Source organism: Aedes albopictus, chromosome 2 (genome assembly GCF_035046485.1).
Source record: "Aedes albopictus strain Foshan chromosome 2, AalbF5, whole genome shotgun sequence".
Taxonomy (NCBI): domain Eukaryota; kingdom Metazoa; phylum Arthropoda; class Insecta; order Diptera; family Culicidae; genus Aedes; species Aedes albopictus.
Window position 1 is genome coordinate 445336157 of NC_085137.1, and position 9011 is coordinate 445345167.

The following is a 9011-nucleotide window of genomic DNA, read 5'->3' on the forward strand; positions in this document are numbered from 1 at the left end:
ATATTTTGCGGGAACTATTTTCATAAAAGTAAAAATAGTTCAACTGAGTTTTGGTATGTAAACGTCCGATTTTTATGTTTTTTTTATAAACATAGACAGAAGACATCAAGTGTTGCAAGTCACCCCACCGTTGCGAGTCACCCCGTTTGACGGTAAGGTTATCCTATATGCTAAGGGTGTGAAGGGTTCGATTCCCGGTCGCCAAGAAGAATAATAAAATGCTGAGAAGTCTGAAATCGTGTAAGTTTCTGATGATTAAGTAATCCGTAATCGATCGCATTATAAAACTGTCTGTCAAGGACTTTTTTATGGCAGTCTCAGGTAATTTTCCAGGAGTTAGTTTAGGTTTTTCTCAAGGAGTGAATCAATTATTTGGACATTCTTCTAAAAAAATGTCGAGATTTTTCCAGATGCTATTGAAAACCTCTCTGGAATTCCTCCAAAAATATCAAATGGGGATTAAGCTAGGAACTTATTCTATGCTATAAACCCTCAAGCACTGCTTTAGTATTTTACTAAGGATTTTCATCAGAAATTCATGCGTACTATATTACGGGGGAATTAAAGGATTTTGTTGTTTTATTCTTTTCGACATTTCAATACACATTCAAGAATCTATTTATATGTATATCTATATATAAATGAATTTGAAGTTCTTTTGAGGCAACAAAACGCACAAACGGATGAACCGATTAACATGACTTTTTTTGTATTCGTGGTGACAGTGTTTATATGCAGAAAAAGTAAAAAGTATGAAAATTGTGAAAGTACTGATTTTTAAGAGCCGAGAAGAAATTCAGCGTGTTTGAAATTTAATGAATCTAGAGTGCTTTGCTGCGATGACCTCAACAGTTGGCGACAAACATATCTAAAGGTCCAATCTGCAAAAGAGAGGCTTTCTTTGTTCCGATTCTCTTTAAATTATTACGATGTCACAGTGGACATTTTGACAATTTGTGATATGTAGTTCGGAAAAGGATTGTTTAATCTACCATCCGACGCAAGAAGTAAATCAAAATTTATAAATATGTACGAGCACGTTATAATCAAAAGAGAGGACACTTAAAGAGAGCCTCTCATCTGCACTTATGATCTATAGGCCTGAGTTGTCAAATCACCACAGCTTGGCAAGACTAAGTTTGCCGGGTCAGTTAGTCTATATATACATATGTAATTGAATTGAATTTACAAAATACATAAAACATTTCCAAATACAGCAATTTTCAGGTGTACTCATAATTAACGATACACTGCCGTGAATCGCATATCAGTCCCATCTTTGCTGCATTTGCTATGCAAATGGGACAGATATGCGATTCACGGCAGTACAGTCCTTAAGTAGGGTGGGGCGGGGCAAGATGGGTCGCGGGGCAAGATGGGTCAGTGCCATTTATGCGCCCGAAAATGTTTTGTTTTGATTATGTTAATAATTTTGTTAGATGACCAGCATGAAAATACAAAACTTTGGGGCATTGATTGAAAAATTATTCACTCTCATTGGAAATAAAAAATAAAATGGTTTTTAGCCATTTTTCTTATGCGATACATTCCATATAATCTCCATATAAACGACCGCGGGGCAAGATGGGTCACCTTCAATTTTGAACGTATTTTTGGAGCATTCATAGTTATTTATTTTTTATTACAAGACTATTTCATAAATGACTTCAATCAAGCGGAATGAACGCTCAAAATTATAACATAAAATTATGATATATTTTTAGTGAAAACATCGATTTTCAAGTCGCTTTAGGATCACTCAAATCGTAAAGTTTTTTATATTCCTAATAAATTTATAAAATGTTTACTAGTAGCTCTTATTTACTCAGTATGGATATGGAGCATATATGAATGCGGAATAAATCTTATATTTTGACGTTTTTCGTTGAGAAAATGTGAATTACTTAAAAGGTGACCCATCTTGCCCCGTCCCACCCTACTGTTCCTTTCAATGCCTTTAAGAATTTGCATCTTTTATAGACATTTTTTTTTGGAACGTGACTAGCCATGTTGAGTCTGCTAGTTCTCTATTAACCAGGGATATCGCCAAAAATCAGATTTTGACATCGTTTTCAATTCGCAAAAATCTTGTTCAAGAATTATGTGTCTGTCAAAATCATTTGGAGCTCGGGCCCGTGGCGCAGTGGGCACACGTTCGCTTCATAAACAAATGGTCGTGGGTTCGAACCCAGCCCCGGCACTTCTTCAGTTTCTCTTCCCCCGAATGCGGCTGGCACTTGACCCTCTTCTGAGCTCTCATAGCTCAAACGGACCCGGATAATTAGATATCGGCGAACGGCAACCCATGATGGACGACCCCCAATCGGACTGGAAAAGGAACAACAGCCACACATTATTTCATCATCGTGCTCATAATTCTACCAAGGACAGGGTAGAAAAGTGAAAGCAGCACAAAGGCAAACCAGTTCGATATAGTAGAATAAGAATATAATAGAATAAATTTTGGCGCTGTACAAAGTGTAAGTGGAGCTGCCAATTGGAATCGCTCACGTAGTGGACAAAAGAGCTGTAAAATAGGTTAAATGGTTAAGAATAAAAAAAAATAGATTGTTCTGAAAAAAAAAAACATTTTGGCGTGCGAAAAAAAAGCAAAGCTTGTAGCGGAAAACACATTAACATTTTTAACAAACTTTGAAATTAATCTTTATTAAAAATACCTATCTGAAAACCCCTTAACTTCACTTACACACCGAATTTTTTGAAACGCTTCCAGCACAAAAAATCAGTAAAATAAATTGCTGAATTTCAGCTCAACATTGCTGATCAACTGTCAAAATTGCTCGATGGTTCAGCAAGATGAAAAATAATTGCTGATATTCAGTAAAATCGTATTGCTGAATGAAATCAGCACAAAAAAATCAGCAAATTTTGCTGAATATCAGAAATTAAAATTTGCAGTGTAAGATTACTGGACCGTTATGAAAACAATCTTATAAAAGTGTTGAAATATAAAAAAATATATTCCGCTTTTTTGAATTATTGCCAAACGTTATATTTGCTTTTTGTTGTATACTTAAGGCGAAACTGGAAGCATTTCCTATTTTTTTTTGGTTTAAGATTTTCTTTTAACCCATATCCGCCCAGCGTCCTCTTTATAGCACAGATGTCCCGAACCCCCAGCGTCCTATAAACATATTGCATTGTCACGATCTATGAGCTTCATTTCCAATGCGAAAAAAAATTTTTCCCAGAAATCTTGACAATGATTCATAATTTTTAGTTCATTTCTTCGGCAGAGTTGATAATCAATACATACAAAAGCCGATGTATGTACGATTATATGTTTATATGTTTGTATGTATGTCTATTTGTATGTTTATATGCATGTATGTAGGTATGTATATAAGCTTTGAGTTCGGCTTTAGGATCGGGTTTTTTAAAAAACAAAACAGAACTGAACTCGTCGATTAATGGATAAAGACTAACTGTCGTTTATTATTTTAAGCTTACAGAGGCCTGCCTAGGAAGAGGAATGGTTCCCTGGCTAATTTACCATATGTGTAATTGGATCGCGTCGTCCGGTGGCGCGATGCTGACATGCTGGTTTCAGTAAGGTTGAAGACAAGTGTGGATTCCGTGGAAACTGCTGATCTTGCTTATCGTCCGTTGTGTGCCTCGTTCAAAGTTGCTAACGATGTTGCTAACTGTTGTTGTTGTTGTTGGATGTCTCCTAGTTGGCTAAGTATGGCTTCTTCGGAGTTGGGGCAAACTGATGCGATAACTTCTCCCTCCCTAAGTGAGGAACGTCCCGGTCCTTTTCCACCGTATCTGATTATGATTAGCATGATGATAATCACTGCTGTAATTCCAGTAAAAGAAAATCCTCCAAACAGGCTCCAAAACTTAAAGTTGAGATTATTTTGTTCTAGGTATACATGCTCGAGGTGTCGTCGGTTTTGTATTGTGTCGTGATGAATTTTTCCTAAATCGATGTCTTCCTGTAGCTTCCAGTTTGGTTTGAGATTATAGAATGCGTTATACATGATATTGGGCTCGCCGATATATTCCTCGTTTCTAAATGTTTCGTTGTTGAGTTGTATTGTGCAGTTTTCAAAATTGATGATCACATTTCCTTCTAGGCTTCGATTATCTGGTCCGCAGGTTGATTCTAATGTTTGATTCCTTATATTGGATATCAAAATGGTGTTGTCAGAAATTAGTTTGATTATTGTTTGATTATTGAATACAACGTTGCATTTAGGCTTCACTCCGGTTATTAACGGTTTGATACATTCGTCCCCGAGATCCGTCAAGAATGAAGATTTTTGAACGAAGTCTTCCGGATTTTGTGTGACAAAAATACGGTTACCACTTTTGACTATGAATTCTGGGAATTGGATGATTGATTGATTACTATTGATGATTGGGTATATTCTGATGATTCCCGCGGTGTTCTCCTCTAACAGTGGTACATGCATAAAATATAATAATGTTCCATGACTCGTTGCGAATTTTGGCGTAACGTATTGTAGTGCTTCATCCGGTAAGTGAATGTTAATCCCTTGGTCTTGAAGAAGTTCTCTTATCGTTGTAATTTCTCGAATAGATAGGATTTTGTTTGAAGTAATAGACATTTTTGAGAGCAGAATTGCGTCTTGAATGTCCTCGAGCAGCTGATTGAGAATATCTACGTTTACGATGGATGTAATTGTTTCGATGTCGTCCATTAGCAAGTCGTTTAGGTTGGCCTGATTGGTTACTTCCTGTATAGCGTGAGTAAGTTGCTGAATCCGAGTGTTGAGATTTTGATTATCTATGATCTGTTGGTTGTTTTGGTCAATCAAGTCGTTCATCGTAGTATTGATGGCTTGGAGATCAGATGCGTCGGGGGTTCCCGCGATCCATTTCCACACAGTTCCAACGGTGTTCCACCTCCTTGATCGGTGGTGTGGTTGAGGTTTCAGTTGATATATGTTGCTGTATAATTTCTTCGCTTTATACTTTAAAATATTTGTTAGTGGATTAGTAGTTTGGGCATTATTATGGTAAGATGATTTAATCAGGATCTCCGCTGTTTCTTCTATAGAAGACAGGTTTATCGGGTGGATTATTTTAATTGTTCCAGTTTGAATTTTACAATGTCTTTCCTTTACAAGCAATAAAGGTTCGTCGTGCAGGTTTCTAATGGTTAGTTTTTGTGCTTGAGTAATGGTGATCGTCAATATCAGTAAGGGGATTATTCCGGTCTCGAGTCGACTGGTATGCAGCCAGCGACGCAAAGAGCGGGTAAGATGATTTGGTCGGGCCTACCGAGCGTTCTGGTTCCTTGGGGCGCTCTTCCTACGTTGGTTCTGCCGGTGATGATCGCTTGTTGCAGCTTCTAGATGAACACAATGTTTCCTATCTGCTTTCACACTACGATTTCACTATGAAACACAACGGGTGGCTATCCCCCAAGTCGAGACTGCGCCAGCTTTGAGTTCGGCTTTAGGATCGGGTTTTTTAAAAAACAAAACAGAACTGAACTCGTCGATTAATGGATAAAGACTAACTGTCGTTTATTATTTTAAGCTTACAGAGGCCTGCCTAGGAAGAGGAATGGTTCCCTGGCTAATTTACCATATGTGTAATTGGATCGCGTCGTCCGGTGGCGCGATGCTGACATGCTGGTTTCAGTAAGGTTGAAGACAAGTGTGGATTCCGTGGAAACTGCTGATCTTGCTTATCGTCCGTTGTGTGCCTCGTTCAAAGTTGCTAACGATGTTGCTAACTGTTGTTGTTGTTGTTGGATGTCTCCTAGTTGGCTAAGTATGGCTTCTTCGGAGTTGGGGCAAACTGATGCGATAACTTATATATGTATGCCGGAGCATAGGCAAAACTCTGGAATACGTCAAGAAATTTCAATCTAATTTGGCATACACATTCCTTAGGATGTGAAGGTGGTAGTAGAGGTATTGGAATTCAAGATGGCAGCTCTGGTTCCAAGATGGCGATCAAAACTCCAGAATATATGCTTTTCAACGGCAATGCTGCTTCGGATACTATGCAATATGGGTATCTATCAATCGGGCTTCATAAGTAGAACTCAAAAATGAATATCCGACGCCATTTTGAAATCCAAGATGGCGGACTATATCCAAGATGGCGGCCACGGAATGGTAGTTTGAGCTATGATACCATGCAATATAGGTATTTTTCGATCAGGTTTGATGTGTAGAAGTCAAAAATCGATATTTGACGCCAATTTGAAATCAAAGATGGCGGACCATATCCAAGATTGCGGCCACAGTATGGTAGTTTGATCTATGATACCATGAAATATGGGTATCTATCGATCGGTCTTCATGAGAAAAAGGGTAGAGGGTCATGGTAGAAGGTAGGGTAGCGGGTAGGGTAAATGGTGGAGCAGACCTTCGGGTAGAGGGTTTGGGTGAAGGATATATTGGAGGGAGTGGAGTAGAAGGCTAGGGTAGAGGATAGGGTAGACAATATGGAAGAGGGTAGGATAGAAAGTAGGGTTGAGGGTAGGAAAAAGGTTAGGGTAGAGAGTAGGGTAAACGGTAAGATTAAGCACAATATAGACTAGAAGGTACGGTATAGGATAGGGCGGTGGTTATGGTCGTGGATTGGGTAGAGGGTAGGGCAGATGGTAGGGTTGAAGATTATGATAGAGCGTAGGACAGAGGGTTGGAATAGAGGGCAAAGAAGACAGTAAGGTAGAGGCTAGAGAGTAAGGTGAAGAATTGAGATGAGATTAGATGAGCTGAGGTTTTTTTCGAGATACCTTCAGAAATTCTTTCCAGGATTCCAGGCATTTCTTTCGAGAATCTTCCCAGGTTTATTCCCGGGATTCCTTCAGATATTGCTTCCGAGATTGATGTACGAATTGCTCAGGAGTTCTCTGCAGGGTTTTTTGCAGGGCTTTGAAAAATCCTGAAAGGATTCTTTTAGTTATTCTTTTATACATTCCTTCAGGGATTTGTGCTGAAATTTCTTCAAAGATTCCTTCCAGGATTCCTGCTGTGATTCCTTAAGGGATTCCTCCCGAAAAATATGAAAAAAATAGATTTCTTCCAAGTTTTTTTCAGGCAATTTAAGATCATGAAGACATCTTCTATGGTTCTTGCAGAAATACCTGCTCAGGTTCTGGCCGGCATTCCGGTCATGATCTCTCTAAGGATTCCATCAGGTATTCTTTACGGGATTCCTTCAGGAATAACTTCAAGGATTTCTGTCAGAATTGCTTTAGAAACTCCAGCAAGGATTCTTTCAGAAATTTTAACCACCAAAGAATGCATTCTTTCATGGATTTCTGCTGGAATTACTTCACAGATTCATTCTAGTATACTTTCAAAGTGTTCTGTCGAAACATATTCAGAGAATCCTTATGAAATTCTTTCTACGATCCGGAATCCTTGCTCGGGACTTATACAGCAATTCCTCTTCTGTGATTATTTTTTCAGCTTTTAGCTGAGATTCCCTTAGAATTCCAACAGATATGCCTCTCAGAATTCCTTCAGTCAATCTCCCCGGGATTCCTTCAGGGATGTTCTACCGGGAATGTTCTTCCCCTCAGTGTTATGTTTTTCAGACTTTTGCACGTAATTCTAAATTGCAATTGGTAGAACGAATAAAATTGAATTGTTGAGTGGTTTATCATTTTTCATGTAGCCGAAAGACACATTATCTTAAGGCGAAACTGGATCCATTTCCTCACTTTTTGGTTTTTGATTTTTAATAAAATAATGAAGCAATATTTTCAAAATCAATCGGATTTCGTACACATGTAGAGTATAAATCAAGGTATCTCCTGAATTTTTCCCTGGTGGAAATTGTTTTTCGTTTTTGTAGAAACCATTTTTAAACAAAATTTCACGAAAAAAATGGTTTCTGCAAAAACGAAAAACAATTTCCACCAGGGAAAAATTCAGGAGATACCTTGATCCATACTCTACATGTGTACGAAAATCGATTTTGAAAATATTACTTCGTTATTTTATAAAAAAATCAAGTACCAAAAAAATGAGGAAATGCTTCCAGTTTCGCCTTAATGTAATTCGCTAATCGGGGCGCAGTCGTGACCCAACCAGGGAATCCGGACTGTACTGCAAAACATGCATCCGATGGGTGTAAAATGGGTCTCAGACCCCACTGTAGATCCCAAGGTAATTTTCTAGGTTGGTTTTTCAAGGGAGTATTTTCAGGAAGATTACTGCCGTGAATCGCAAGTCAGTCCCATATGCATTTTGGGCAAAAATGAGTTAATGACCGTTTTCGAGCTTTCTTCGGATGATCTTTCAGCTGCGTACAAAAAAATATATAGTTTGTTCAGTAAAATTGAAAAACAACACCAAGTCAGATTGTCTCATAATGAAATCTGGACGAACATTTGAAAAGGGCCTATCTGCTTTGCGTAAACAAACATGTTTTTGTCTCTGTAGGGCCCATCTGCATCCACCCACGCACATCAACACCCTTATCAGAAAGAGTGTTCTTCAAGCTATCTGTTAAGGGTGTTGATGTGCGTGGGTGGATGCAGATGGGCCCTGCAGAGACAGAAACATGTTTGTTTACAAAAAGCAGATAGGCCCTTTTCAAATGTTCGTCCAGAAATGTAATCGCAAGTCAGTCCCATTACGAACTTGTGCGCCCTTCGGTACAAATCCTAACACTATTTTAGCCAGTTTTATATTTTTCACTGCTACGTATTCACGTTTGAAACAATATGTGAAAGTTTCATGATGATCGCAAAAGTTTTGAATTCATGGCGATTTTTTAGAGTTTCGCATGGAAATCGAATTTGAAAACTTCAGAGGCCATTTTCTCAATGCCTACTTTTTACATATGGGACTGACTTGCGATTCACGGCAGATTAGCCAAGGTAAAGCCTGGCACAAATTTCTCTAATGAAGGAGAACGTGCCCTGGGAGCCTGGCGTAATATATGTTGTATTTTTTTTCTGAAACTTCTGATTGAATAACAAGTATTTTCGAGACAAATAGAATGTTTTCATTTAAAGGAAGAGACAGTTCGAAAGTGCTACTGGTGGA